This window comes from Crocodylus siamensis, chromosome 5, assembly GCF_052110815.1.
Source record: "Crocodylus siamensis isolate JL-2025a chromosome 5, ASM5211081v1, whole genome shotgun sequence".
Taxonomy (NCBI): Eukaryota; Metazoa; Chordata; order Crocodylia; family Crocodylidae; genus Crocodylus; species Crocodylus siamensis.
Genome location: NC_143399.1, coordinates 186,206,288 through 186,221,917, shown reverse-complemented (window position 1 = coordinate 186,221,917; position 15,630 = coordinate 186,206,288). Strand labels below are relative to the sequence as shown.

At 40.1% G+C, this 15,630-nt stretch overlaps 1 protein-coding gene across 1 annotated transcript in view; it reads left to right on the top strand.

The window, feature by feature from the left end:
- The window catches only part of ZNF438 (zinc finger protein 438), a 105,470-nt gene that overhangs the window by 3,238 nt on the left and 86,602 nt on the right, over nucleotides 1-15,630 (top strand). The gene's annotated exons all lie outside the window — the stretch shown is intronic.

Below are 15,630 nucleotides of genomic sequence, written 5' to 3'. Positions count from 1 at the left end.
AATGGTTAAACCAGCATTGTTTTTAGATCTTACCTAATTTAGCAGTACTTATCCAAGTACTTATTACTATATTTCCTCATCTAAAAATAATGTTAATGTAATTTTAGCTTTCTGGCACAATTTCATTATATCTTATAGTCCTATTCATAATAAACATATCTTAACAGATTCTATATTGGGAGTATTCACTACTTGCTAGTATCTAGGCTGCCACAGTTTTACACAACACTCATGAATTGTGGTCCTCTGAAATAAACCAGAAAAATAGCATATTAATATTCTATATTTTGCTGAAGGTAATGACTGGATTCCCTTTTTTCCTTGAAAATAATTGAGATGGTTGGAACACTTTATTTACCATAACAGCAGGACATATAAATAAGTACTTCAAAGTAATAAAATCAGTATCTTTCAACAGTATTTTAATGTATAATTTTGTCAGTAGTGATAAGAACTGTCAAAGACTGTAGGAATCATAAACTTTCCTGTCATTATAAAAGATAGCTGTGGAAACCAGTAAACATTATTTGTATGATATTGACATGAGATTGATGAAAAATAAGGTTCACTGTGCATACGCTTGACCAGTTAATTTTTTTTCTCCTGCAAATTGACACTGTGTTTTTTGGCATTTGGCTTCCTAGTGGTTTTGAATATACTGGGTAACCCCAAGAAACAGTCTTCAGCACAGACTGTGAGGTACATGTGTTCAGAAGCTCCATTAAAAAAATGTTTATGGTTCAGCAGCAGGATTGAAAAGATTAGCACTGGTGTTTATTCTTATCTGCTTTTGTGTAAGGTCTGCTTTGTTGTTTACTAGAACTGTGCTGTTACTGATTTTAATTCTTTTTAACTGCGTAGTTAACAGTTAATAAAACCACATTTTCTGGTTAAAAATAGGATTTTACAGAATCTTAAGTCATATATGTTTTCATGAGGCTTAGATTGGATCCTGCCCCTAGTAGATATCTAAACCAACTGTATTATATCAATACAAGGGAACTATGCAATGAAATATAAGTATGCTAACATTAACATTATTCAAGCTAAATACAAAAACCAACTTCACCAAACTATTATGCCTGTCTGAACTTGAGTAACTGTTCCCAAACTGCTCAGGGTTGGGTGTTCTTGACTCAGTTATTCTCTTTCTTGGGCACCTGCACTAACTGTATGTCACCTCTCAAGGGAAGTGCCCGATATTCACACGCTACATCTTTGTCTTGTCCAAGTGTGGAAGGTTCCCTTATAGCTGAAACTTGCCCGGAGGTGTCGCCTGTGGATGTTCCTGGGGCGCCACCTCCCCTAAACTCCTTCCATGCGCCAACCTGATGGACATGACCATGTGGCAGATGGTTAGAACCCTGTAGGCACCGATCCTTGTGGCGTGGCCCTGATCTGCCCTTGGATGTGGTTATGAGTGCGGTTTGTAGTTGCAAGCTGCTTGCCGGACAAAGGTTCTTATAGTCATTCTCGGCCTATGGAGCCTGCACTACACTCAGGTGGTCACTCTTCCTACTGGGGGCTGCTGGCCAGGCCGATAGGCCTTCTGAGTTCTTGCCTAGAGTCCCTGAGGGCCCCTGGTCCCTCATCCCCAAGAGCAATATGTGTGCCTATTCTCCAGCCTCAGGGGCAATGAAAATGTATAAAGAAATCAAATGGAAGAGTATCAGGGAGGCTGCTGTTTCTCTTCCCTACTTGCGTGTCCGTGCATGTGACTCAGTGGTCAGTCCCTGTGCGTCCTTCCTTGGTCCAGCACGGGGTGCTGCTCCAATGACGGGCAAACTCCTCTTCTGCCCTGGACCCCTGGTTGGAGGTAGTGCCGGCCATGCCATGGGGAGCACACAGCTGCCTCTCAGCTGTTACTCCCCAGCTTCTTCCCAGCAGCCAGCTTTTAAGGGTGCCAGTTGGCACTGCCAGATGACTTCACTGCTCCGCGCTGGCCCCAGCTGCATAGGTAAGCGGCTGATGAATCATGTGGACAGCTCTTCCTACTGCTGCTGGCTCCCCATTGCCACAACTGTGCCGGGTGAGTATTTTCCCATTACGGGGCTTTTGGGGGTGTTCACCCACGGCCACAGGGTTCTCCTGCTGCAATTCTGGTCCTGGCAAAGGGGTCTCTACCCCTTTTCTGTTGTTGCCCTGTGACAAATATAAAATGATAAGAAATCGTTTTATAGTATCATTTATATTTTGTAGTTCTATTTTAAGGTTGAAATAAAAGTGGTCGTTTTTTATTTTATTTTTATTTTCTCTTTGCCTTCATACTGTGTGTAGTCAATGTTATATTAAGAGGCTTTTGATAATGTTTTTCTATAATCTGACATTTGGAGAGTTCATTTTGAGAGTACCCTGTTCTGCATTACTCTTGTCCGTTGAATTCTTCCTGAAGAGCGGGGTGGTTTAGTTCTATTTTGTGTTCTTTCATGTCATATCAGCTAGTTACCTCCATCTGTGACTTAATGATACTTCAATTTACCCGGGTGCTGAGGTTTCCTGAATAATCTATTTAAACTGAGGGAATGTAGTAGTGTGCCTGCTTTTTATAAAGAACTGATTTTATGGGCATTTTTAGCATCATAAAACCTTTTAGAAGCATGTTATCATAGGTTGTATAGAAATTATTTTAAAGCTAATAAGCTTTTGCTAATTTATACAAAAATATAATCCAAACGTTCCATAAAATTAGCTCTAGAGCAGCCTAGCTGTGGTGCAGTCCATGTATGCTCTTACTAAAAAAAAGTACAGAACTACACAAGTAGTTAAGAAGAGACTGCCTCCTATTTGCTTGCTTTGCGTTTGAAATACTTGAGGAGGGACCTGTATTTCATCACTTTAATTGCAATTTATCCCTTATAGAATATGTATTTTTAACGGAACTACTAATATAAAGTAAAAACACAGTTTTATTTGACTAGATACATTTTTGAAGGTGGCTCCCTTGTTATGGCTTATTCATTTGTGGCTCATGATATGAAACACATTCTGTTTTGCTGGGCACATGCTTTGCCCTATCCTGAAAAAAATTGATGCCTGGTCCGCAGAACCATATGGAGAATAGAGACAAGATTCTGCAGTATTGAGCTATTAGTAATGTAATTTTAATCGATATTAAGAAGCAAGACCAGTTACCCTTCAGTGAGTTGTTTTGCATTTATTATACTATATCATTTCATAATTTCAGGATATAGTAGCTTCATGTTGATTTGGTGAATTCTATAGGCTGTTTACACTGTTTTTATTCTGTAAAAAGTCCTTTGCAATTTCACTCTATAACTGAGGCCTTTTTATATTTTAGTTTGTATTTGTATCAAAGGCTGTTAGTGTTGGATTAAAAAACCCTAATTATTTTAATACCTAGAAGCAGACTTGTACCAACATTGTGCATACCTTGGGGTATCCTTACCCTCTTCTATCTACCATCTCAGACCTGAGGGATAGAAAGCGGGAGAGGAAAACTTTTTTTGTGGCAAACTTGGATATTGGTAACAGGTCTAAAATGAGATAGGAAGGGAGTTTACAAAAGATGTATTTGATTCAAGAAGGTTTCTGGGTTCAAAGGAAAGGTCTAGGGGTTTACCAGTATCCAGGAATGATGCCATATTGAAATGATAGCTGGGTGGTATTTTTAGTTCAAGGTGTATGAGAGAATCTTTGCTACGTGGGTGAAATTTGAATGAGGAGTCACACCTTTTAAACTGTCATACACCAAATAAGGAAACCTTTTTTGTAATAAAGACCCAAAAAGGGGGACACAAACTAAAGAAGCCTGAAGTTTTAAGTGCCTTAGGTACTTTTCTTTTTTGTAAAACGCTCTTTCTATATTTAAAGTTTCATTTTTTATTTCTGACGTAAATATTCACCAATATTTGACAACAAGCAGATAACACCAAGCTGGGGGTAGCATGCAGGAGGGTAGAGCTAGGATTCAGAGAGCCCTCAACAAATTGGAGGATTGCATCAAAAGAAATCTTATGAAGTTCAATAAGGACAAGTGCAAAGTCCTGCACTTAGGACGGAACAATCCCAAGCGCCAGGACAGGCTAGGGACCGACTGGCTACGTAGCAGCTCTGCAGAAAAGGACCTGGAGTTTACAGTGGACAATAAGCTGACTGAGCCAACAGTGTGCTCCTGCTGAGAAGAAGGCTAACAGCATACTGGCGTGCCTTAGGAGCATTGGCAGCAGATTGAGGGAGGTGTTTCTTCCCCTGTATTCAGCACTGGAGAGGCCACATCTGGAGTCCTGTGTCCTGTTTTGGAGCTCCCCACTACAGAAAGGACATGGACAAATTGGAGAGTCCAGCAGAGGGCAACAAAAATGGTTTTGTGGGCTGAGACCAATGACTTATGAAGAGAGGCTGAGGGAAGTGGGCTTACTTAGTCGGGAGAAGAGGAGACTCAGAGGGGATTTAATAGCAACCTTCAGTTACCTGAAGGGTGGTTCCAGAGAGGATGGAGCTGGACTTCTCAGTGGCGGCAGATGACAGAACAAGGAGCGATGGTCTCCATTTGCAGCAAGGGAATTTAAGTTAGATAGTACAGAAGACCCTCACCCTGGAGAAGCTATGGAATTTCCATCCTTGGAGGTTTTTAAGGCCTGGCTCGACAAAGCCTTGGGTGAGATGATCTAGTTGGAGCTGGTCCTGCTTTGAAAAGGGGGTTGGACTAGATGACCTCCTGGGGTCCCTTCCAACCCTAATTTTCTATGATTCTATTAAGAGAGGGCACTAAAATAGATGTTCAGTAATAAAAATCAGTGTATGTAACTTTAGGATGATAAAGTGTGACACCCTTAAAAATGGCTATAGCCACAAGGTATGGGAAAGCAATTTTTTTTAATATATGGGTTGAGAGCACATGGCTGGAGAGTGCAGTGCAAGAAGGTAGGCATGTGTGTGTCAGAATATCTGCTTGCAAGTTAGTCAAAGACATATATATCAGAAAAGTTGTAATTTCTACAGGTCTATTGGCTAATGTTGGATATTTCAAAATGTAACAAGACTAGTAATATTCATACCTTGCTATGCAACTGGAAGGTTTTCTTTAAAAGCTGTTTCAACATACACTTGTGTTGTTACTGTAATGTTGAGTGTTCAAGGTCTATATGGAACGTAAAGAACAATGGTAAAGTAAGAAAGGCTCTCTTGTTTACACCCCTCTTTCTCCTAGTTTATACTAAAAAATGTTTACTCTTCATTTTGGTTGTGTTGCTGGTTTTTTTATAATTTGCGTTCTGCAGTTTTGTCAAGTTATTCAATAACAATCCGTGACGGTTTATAGAATTTATCTGCAGAATTCCAATTTCCTAAAATAATACAAAATAGAATATGCATGCCCATGTCCTAGTGTCCTTTGCAGCTACTGGGCCCACCTGTTTTAATTACAGGGCACCTGAATTAGGAGCATCTATGAGGCCTGTAGGGAGTCAGATAGAAACTTTCTTCCCTCTTCAACAGGAGTGGCAGACCAGAAGAATCCAACATTAGGAAAGCCATTGAAGCCAGTGAAGGGCTACCTAGTGAAGAAAACTGCTCTCATGCTTCCTGGATGTAGAAAATGGGGAAAGTGTTCTGTATAGTTCCAGCCGTAGCTATATTTTCTGTTAATTAAGAAGCCTATGCTAAATAAGATGTAGACCTGAACTTGAGTGTTGAACTTTTTTGCACTACCTTGGCTGATTAACTTGTCCGCCTGCTTGCTTATAGATTGGTATTACTTGCCGGCTGTGATGTCCATCAGCCTGCTATTGACATGTAATAAGACAATATACAGCAAGGGGCCAGCCTCTGTTTGTCTCTTGTTTTCTAATTTTCCAATCAGAAAACAGGCTCAGTCAGAGGAAGTATGTGGTTTGGAGATAAATTCATGGACTCAGAAGAAAGGAGTAGTGTTTAAAAGATGAACATTCAACCCAACATCAATACCTGAGTGATATGCTGTTTCTTAAAATGGAAAAGTACGTAAAGTAGAATAATACTGTTACACACATAAGCAGGAGTAGTCAATATAAATCAGACAGCTCTGTTGGAGTAAGACACCCTGCTTAAAGAATCAAGCAATCTTGTACTACCAGTCTACTAAAAACACTGAAGTTAATAATCTGGATGTTCAATGGACTTTATTGCTTCTGTCACCAGTAAATTCTGCCGCTTTGCTGACTAAGGAAAACATACATGCATTGCATTAAGAAAGAAACACTTCCCCTGCAAAACTAGCACTGAAACTACCTAAATACCTTTAGCTTTTTTTGTTTGCAAAACTGATTTGTTTTATCCACTACAGAGTGCAGGGGAAGGAATATTGATTAAATTATTATATTATATCCTTTTCAATGACACAGAACAAAGTCTTTTACAATATTGTTTCTGGTGACTAGAGAAGAAAACCACTTTGAAATCTTTTGATCCCTCTTGTTTTCTTTTTTCAAGGCAAAAATAACCTTAGAAAACTGAGACAGTCTATGAGTCAGTTCTGATTAAAATCTACACTCGCAGTTTCTGCTTGGAAGCTTATAAGTATCCATTTATTGATAACCAGTATTGTACCTGTCTTACTCTTGAGAATGTTTTTCTCTAACAATTTATTCAGCGATATTATGTATCTGTCATTTCCTTAAGTTTCAAATTAACGTATGTATGCTTCAAATCAAAAACAGTTAAGGTTCCCTTATGAAATTCAGTTTTACTCTCCAGATTACACTGAATATTTTTCACTGATGTTCAAAAATATGAGACCATTTCACTGGAATAGAGTGAGATATGTCTGTATCAAATTATGACTTCACTTGGATATTGTGTGTTAAACAAGTCTAAACTTGGTCGGGGCAAGTCACATGCCCAGATTTTTTAGGCAGATGCCCTGGATGTTAGTCAAAGGTTGGATGGAAAGATTGTTCCCTAACATCTCAAAGCTAGAAACAGTTTCTAGACTTTACACAGTAACATTTGATTGTGAATCAGGTGTCCATGCATAAGAGAAAGCAACCTAGACATGCTGTGCTGCCAGATTGACAGGCCTTACATTGGAAAAAGTAATCAAGGCCCAATTCATATATTCCTTCTTTCTGAACAAGTTTTGAATAATTTTGATTTCTGGCATGGATAGAGCTATGTTATATTCAGAGCCACATAATCTTCATAAAACATATTTGAGCTTGGTTTTTCAAAGCCTCCCCCTCCCCCAAACCTCCCCCCCCAAACAAAAAACTAAAAAAAAATCAGCTGTTCTGATTTGATGTGCTTGTCTTATGTGGGGAAGCTGTATTTTTCCTTCAGTGGAGTAAAAGCAGGGAGGAATGGAACGCAGCATCTCTGTGCTTACAACTGCTGCCAAGATAGCTGCCCCTTCTATGTGGCTCAGCAAACAGGGCAGAGACCTGTATGAACCTTCTCATAGCTACTAATTGAGCTGGCTCAAGGCAAGTGAGCTGCTGCATGCAGTCTGTAGTATATCTTAATGAGGCTTTTGGTATGGAAACAACACTTCAGTATTTATAGGAACTTTTTATAAAAAACATTTTGTAGTAGGGGAGTAAAACCCATCTGGCTGTGTTGGGCATAGGGCCAATCATGTGCCAGAGCCAGTGTGGACTCCAGCCTAGCCCCATGTGCCACATGCAGTGTGCACCCAAGACCAGCTCCATGTACCATCTGTATTACTTGGCTAGTGGGGCCATTCCAGGGCATATGCTGGAATCCATCGTGCATGGGGCCAGTCTGGAGTGCTCACTGTATGTGGCATCCATGTAAGACCAGCCCTGTGGCCTGGCTGTGGCACATCGAGCTGATCTGTGGGCTTACTGTGTATTAGCCCTGGGTCCAGTGTGCAGGGGTGGTCTCGTGCATACACCATGTGCAGCATGTGCCAGCTTCAGCCCCTATGCTACATGTAGCCTGTGCCAGGTGGGCCCCTCATGCTGCATGCAGTGCATTGGGTTGGAGCCAGTGAGCTGCATGCAGCCCAGTGGTCTGAGACCCACAAACAGCGCTGCAGGTCTCTGTGGCCTGGATCTGGCCTGTAGATCATATTTTTGACACACCTGATAAGTAGCATTCTTGCTATTACCCTTAAACCTTCCTTCTAAACAAGGAAGTTCCTGCTGCCTTACCCAGACTCTTTCCTGAGATGCCGCACTTTTTGGACACTCCTCATTTCCAGGAGGACTAACTCTGTCATGCAGTTGGCCATGACTTTAGAAAAATATTTTTTCCCCTACTTTGTTTTCTTTTTATTTTTTTCCTTACCAAAACCAGAGACATGTCTTATGGGGCCATATGGAGTGTGACAAAACATGGTAAATTCTAACTAAATTGAAACAGCAATTGAAAAAAAAATGGCTTGGCTCTTTCCCTGTTGTCAGCCAAAAATGGTTAGTTATTTAGAGGGGCATTAGTGAAGAGTCTGGAGACCCTAAAGTGTTCTGTGTTGGGTGTGTCACTACATTTTGCTTCCAGATAGACTGATCCCAGAAGTAATCCAGCCTGAATAACAGCGATTAGCATGTACAGCAAGGTGCATTGTGAGGAATAGTTTCAAGTAAGTGAGCTGAAGTGCCTAGGTGTTTGACAACACCAGATGAGGACCCCTGGTAAGAACAATGGTCACAATGGAGCTTCCCTACCCCCTGCTCAATTGGCAAAGTGGTAGTTATCTCAGAGAAATGGGCAGGAACATAGACATTTGAATCTGAATTCTATATAGCCATCTACACATGCAGGGAAAGGTGTGATAAGAGCACCATCCACACAATTGTGCTTCCTGCCATGTGATGGGAGCCTGGGATCAGGCTCCCCCTGGACTGGCAAGAAGCAAGATTCTGCAGCTGGGAGCTGTCAGTTGAGGGACTCCTAGCTGCAGGGGTGTCTTGCTACCACCCTGAACCCAGGGGGTTGTGGCTGCCACAATCCCTAGGACTCAGGGGTATGTGAAACCGCAGGGCCCTGTGGAATCAGAGCTGCCACAGTCACTATGGCTTGTGGGTGTATGAAACCCCTGGGCTCAGGGATCAGAGCTGCCACACTCCAGAGGGCTCAGAGGTGTGTGAAACCCCCAGAGGATCATGGTTGCCATTATCCTCAGGGCCTGATGACTTCACATTGGGCATGGTGCACTCCTGTGGCTGGGAAGACCCTGCGACATGCAAATTAAAGCTTAGTAGCAACCAGCTATAAAACTAGTAACATTTCAAGGTGTACGGTTATAGGTGGTTGGAGCTTTTTATCATGTGATAAGTACTTTGTAGCTGGTCTTAAGGTAATTGCCTAGTTAGCCACTTAAATACACCACACCCTGTAATGTATAGGGCATGTCAAAACTCTTCCACACAGGTATGGGGTGGGAGTCTGAAGCGTGCCTCAGCTATGAGAGCAGATTGTGAGGACCCTGAGATGTTACTACCCAGTAGGGAGGATATATGTGTTCTCTGCTGTATGTAGCTGCTATTGGTAATTTTGTCTGATTGCTGTTATTCCAATAAACTGATGTATGGTTAGAAGGAACTTAACTTTAGCCGGTCTTTTACTTCTCCAGATAAAACAAAACCTCCCAGAGTCCTCCTGGGTGCAAGCATCATGTTCTGAATCACCAGTACCAACTTAAGAAAAGTGTGTGTAAGCATTGTTGCGTAGGTGGACACCTTAACCTAATTAAAGGCTTTTCCATGCAATGCATCTTTAGTCCAAAAACATAAACAAACTTCTGATGCATAAAGAATAGGATGGAGAATGGTATAGAAAATGGAATGCCATTATATAAATCAGTGTTTTGCTGTCATCTGGAATATGGTGTGCAGTTCTGGTTACCCCATCTTAGAAAGGATAGTGTGAAGTGAGAGGATTCAGTAAAGGGCTAAAAAAAATGATTTATGGGGATGAAAAATCACTTGTGTGAAGAGAGATTGAAAAGAGTGGGACTGTTTATCTTTTAAAGAAGATGAAGGAGATGAAACATGATAAAAATTTACAATATGATTGATGGCATAGAAAAAGCAATTCGGGAGCTTCTGTTCTCCTGGCTCCATAATAAAAGAGCAAGGGGACATTCAATGAAATTGAAAAGTGGCAAATTTAAAACTGATATTTTGTATTACTCATAATTATACTGTGAAACTCATGCCATATGATGTTGAATCCATTATAGTAGGATTCGAGTAGGGGGTGGACATTAAGGATTACAAGATTAGCTAAATATAATCCTGGTGCTTCATGGCTGATTCTCCTTTCTCCTTCTTCTGTTACAGGTAGCCACCCAGGATATGTTTTGTTTTGAGGGTACCTGTAGTCAGGTGATTGTTGTAATACTAAAATAATTATACTCCTTAGGTTTTTGACAGTGTATATTTAAGTTAAACATCAAGACCAAGGTACGGCTATCTTTGTGTGTAGGTCTATAAGAAACCTAACCTGGAGAGTTTGGATAAGAGGCTTGGGACTATAGTTTTAGATTTGTCATCAACATAGATTGTGAAATTCATGTGAATATCATCTCCATGTAGGCATTTGTTTCATTCAGTTTTACTGGAAGAATGAGCAGGTTATTCTTATATCCAGTCTTGCAGTTTAAGTGGAAGTTCCTGAAGAACTCTGATTTGGGAAATTTTTCCTGATTTTGAGCCCTTTAGGGAAGAGTAGAGCTAGTCTATCTCCAGATGATATTCTTCTTTGGTTTACATACTGAGTGAATACTGTATTCAGCAAAGGAGAGTGGGGTAAGCAGCAGGGGAACGAGGATGCATTTAGGATTGGGCCCTTGGCCTCCAGGGCCAATGGTGTGGCAGGTGCCAGTGGCTTTCTGCCCAGATTGGGCAGAGGAGCCAAACAGCTCATTTTTGGCAGAATCAAGCTGTTTGCTCCTGCAGACAACAGCAGTAGAAGAGAAATCAAAGCGGGGTGCAGCCAAACCACTGAACTCCTCTTGGATCTGTCCCTAGAGCTGTGTTAGCCAAGACTTCTGTTAAGTATGGAAAAAAGTCAGAAAGCCAGAGCCTGTTCCACTCTCCTGGCATCAAAATATAATTCCACCCTGTGAGAGTTCCTAAAATACAGTTAATGCAAAAAGCTGGGGAGACCACTTCTTCTTCAGTGTTTTTTGAGAGTTGGTTTTAAAGCCAAGAAGATGCATTAAAAAAGGTGATACTTTAACTGTTTTTCAGAGATTTGTACATGGTGGAATAGGGTTGCATCTAAAGTACAGCTTTGTCTCCTATTAGGCTGAATAAAATCTGGCTCCACTGAAGATGGGATTGGTATCTTAATGAACTATTTATGCTTAAGGAAATTTGTCAGTCAGCCACTCTTCTCTTTTAGGATGATCAGTATCTTCAAAACCATTTGTTTTCAGTCTGTGGGTCAAGAACGAAAATCTAGCACTGAAGGCAGAGTTTAGAAGGGTGCCTCTTTAAACATACTCTGACCGAGAGAACCTACTTTTGCTTCTTCCTCCATGAGTGTTCTTTTAGCTAACAGGGATGTATTTGGTCACCGTGCTGATCTGAGACAAAAAGAAATGCAAAAAATGGTATTGAAGTTTAATTTCTACCTATGGGGACTTTTTGCAATTTCTTAGTTGGTCTAATAAAAGGTACCATCTCTGAGCCAAGAGCTCTAGAATTTTGCATTTCTTTTAACTAACATGCATTTTAGGCTTTAGGTTTTAGTCTTCAGTGTATTTAGCAACAGACTGAGTTTAAATTTGTTAAATTTGTTGTATTTGGCTCTGGAAGAGCAAAGAACAGAAGTCATAGAAATGCTGAGACAGGAACAAAAAAGATATAGAAAGCTTGTGAGAATTTTGAAAAAGCCCTCCTTATAGTTTCTTTTTCCATTGGAAACTGCTGTGTAATGCTTTGACATGGCATTCAGTTGGAATCTTATCATGCTGCAAGTGCAAACGTATGCACAGACATATTTTCCCACAAATCAAATAATTGTTTAAGAAGGATTTACTTATAAAAAGTGCTTATGAGACTCTAATTGATGATTTGATTGTGGAAAATGTGCATACAGTAGGTCATTTAGTGACCTTTGGGACACTTTTCTGGCTTAAAATAGAGATTTTTACTGAATGGTTCTTTACATGAATCTGTAAAACAAAAATGTTTGAATGATTGTTAATCAGAAGGAGAAAACAAAGCTCACTTGAATGAGGAAGGGTTCTTTTAAGGATCATACATTTGTGTATTGATCAGACTTTCAGTAGTTGCAAAGTCTTACCTTTTGGACTCATTAAAAATATTATCACTTCATTTTTTTTCAAAATATTTGTATAAGGTTTTGTATAAACAAACTGGTTTATACAGGCAGATATATGTGAGATCTGGGAAAGGCTGTGACTGTTGGTTTATTAACAATCAGTGTGCTTTAAGAAGTGGCAACTTTCTCAGAGTGAGGGAAAAATTACCTTTGCCTGTGATAAAGGGCCAAGCATGTAAATTCCTTGTCCCTTTTTAGGGACAAATTCCTTGTCCCTTTTTTTTAACCTAACTTTACACTTAGGTTAAAAAAATGCTTGTTTATCTTCCTGACTCCTTCCTTTCTGTCGCACCATCCACTAACATTTAAGAAACAGCTATTGTCTTACAGTTCGTGGATTATAAAAACAGAAATGCAATCAGTTCTCTATACTTGATATAAGCACAGGCTGCTAATACTGAATGCAGTGTCAGTTCCCCATCCTGTGCTAGGTGTAGTCATGTGCTGTTGCTTTGGAGTCAGTTGTTCTTTGCTGGTGACAACAGACAACATTTGAAGATGTTAATCTGATTTTTTTTCTTTAGGATGGTACTCTATTAACCTTATGCTAAAGTGATGAGAGAGTTCTGTCTCTTGCTGCCTCCAGAGAATACTCTGTGTTTTGATAGATTTAATGTGTTGATTGGAGCAGCTCTTATAGGTCTGTGAAGGAGGTGTGGTCTTTGCATTGGCATGGATCGGTTTTATTGAGCACTTAAATACTAGGAGTCTGTAGTGTGTCCTGAAATGTGTAGAGACAGTAGAGCTCTACAGAAAGAGGAAACTTGGCACTATCCTATCTTTCCTATTGTAAGAGACTTTCTGAGTAACAGATTTAAGTTTGCTAACTTGAACCAGGTCGGGAGCTGCAGGCTTGTGGCTGTATTTTTTCTCTCAGAATTATCTGAGAAATCTGTTCTAACCTGACCCAAAGCTGTTGTGAATTGAACCCAAATGCTGAGTCCCACTTGCTTCCAAGTTAACTTAATCTGGGTAGGGTCTGGTCATGGTTTATAGCTCTGAACTCAAAGGCATATTCTAAGCCTCAACCCCTTTTTTGTCTGGTGCCCTTCCTTAAACAGTGGGATTACAGAGTTTGGCCACTCTGACACCAAAGTGATGTTTGATCACTCAAGCCCCTTTCCTGTCACTTTCATATGATTTCTTGAGTTTCACCTAGCTTTTAGTTTAGTTTCTTTAGAGACAGGGTGGATTTGATTTAAATCATGATTTAAATCACTGGTTAGGAAGCCACGTTTTAATCGTTGTTTTCTACAAAAGGTGCATTCTTGTTTGATATCCTTTATTCATTTAACTTCTTGAAACTTTGCACTTTTAGAGAAAGGTAAGGATGTGACTGTGTACACAAACTTGCAGAGAGACATAAGGGCCAATGGGTAGGTAATCTGGTCTGTTATGTCTCATGTCATTTCTATGGTTTCCAGGATTCTGTGATCTCCATATACTGCTGTTAACAAGGATGTTACCTCTGGAGACAACAAACTCTCCCTATGCCTGAAGAAAGGTATTTGTGTCCAAAAGCTTGCTAAGAACAATTTTTCCAACTATTTAGTTGGTCTAATCAAAGATATCACATCTGCCCAAAGAACCTTGTCTGCCAATGATCTCTGGAGACACAAATCGACAGTTTGAGAACTGAAACTAACCATCGCAGTAATATTTAATGGGATCTTCCAGACTGAGCACTGAGTCCCATTGGGTAGAGTGGTTTTCTTTAATCTTTACTGATCTATAGAGGAGCCTCTGGGAACCACATAAGATTGATCCCCTAATATAGTCCATGGCCTGTTGTGACCTATTTATGCAATTTTTAAAAAGGTTACATGAATATTGTCTCAAATAGTATATGATTAGAAGTTATAATCCATATTCCGTGATATCTTTTAGCTTTAACATATCTTAAATTAAAAATATATAAGTTGATTTTTAAAGAAAAGCATCTTAACAAAAATACGATTAAATAAAAAAATCTGATTTAAATTAAAACTTTTTTTTTTTAAAATGTTGATTTTTACCCACCCTGTTTAGAGATAAGGAACTTGGGCTCGGCATTTTTTAACCATATTTTTTTCTTAAATCTACTTGAGTGTTATAGATTTTTGAAAAACAGCAAAAGATCAGAGACGTACATTGTAGCCATGTTGGTGTAAGGACGTAGACAGACAAAGTTCAGAGATGCATCCTAGCCTAGTCTGATCTCCACCCTTCTTGTAAGTACAAAATCTGTTAGTGTTTCAGGCTAGGTAGAATCCTTTCTGCCATCCTGTTCCTGAAACATTTTCTGCTGTCTCCTGAGGGTTGGCTCTGCTCTCTGTCCACAAGGTACAACTACATTCCTAAACAGAGACTCTGTCTTCTTGGTAAGTGCTCTAAGAAGTTTCTTGTCCTTCAGTTGTGATAGTGCCTTCTTGTACTCCAGGGGTGTACTTGGTAGCTGGGTTGGTCTGAGACAAGAAGACATACAAAAAAATAGGACTCTTGGTTCCAAAATGATACCTTTTGTTAGACCAACTGGAAAATCACAAGAAATTTGTCCTTTTTCTTGCAATTTTCCAGTTTTCTAGAAAGCTTGCAGAAAAGGACAATTTTCTTGTGATTTCCCAATTGGTCTAATAAAAGGTATCGTTTTGGAACCGAGACTTCTAGTTTTTTGTATGTTTTATGCTCCAGGCACTTCATTTATTTAAAAAAGACCCTGAAAACATTTTTTTCACAGTGGCAAGCCAGTAGTTGGTAGAGAATCCTAGTAAAAGGTCAGCAACCTGTGGCTTGCAGAACTGGATGCTTTGGCAGTGAGGGCGAGGGTTTCCTCTGTGGCGGCCAAGCAGGGGCAAGAAACAGCAGCAGCACAACCCAGGGAGGCGGTGAGGTGACTGCAACTCCAGCTCTGGCTTCAGCTGTAGTGGCAGGGAGCTGGGTTGGAAGTGGCCCATGCTCGGTGCTAAGCTTTATTGAAGTGGCAACTTCTGTTGTCAACTCCTGTCCTAGGTTATCTTTACATTATGATTGTAGTTGAGATGTTTTCTCACTGTTGATCCTTCAGCAAGGTGTCAGACCCCTGTCTGGGCAGAGCATTTGTCTGGAATGCCATTTGGTAGACTTGTCCTGAGCAAAAGTGAGATTTAAGATCAACCCACAATTTCTAGTGGAGGGTCTTTCACAGATGGTACAAGATTTTGGCAAAACCAGTAAATGCAGCAGAACACTGTCATATACTCTTGTCAGTTATAACTGGGCAAAATGGTTTTTATATTTGGGCTTAATAGCCAGACTATCAAAGTAACAACATTACAACATACAGGCTTTTCCTAATAATTTAATCATTTATCTATGGACTCTGTATAGCATAGTATTTGAGACTCTAATACAAACATTTATCAT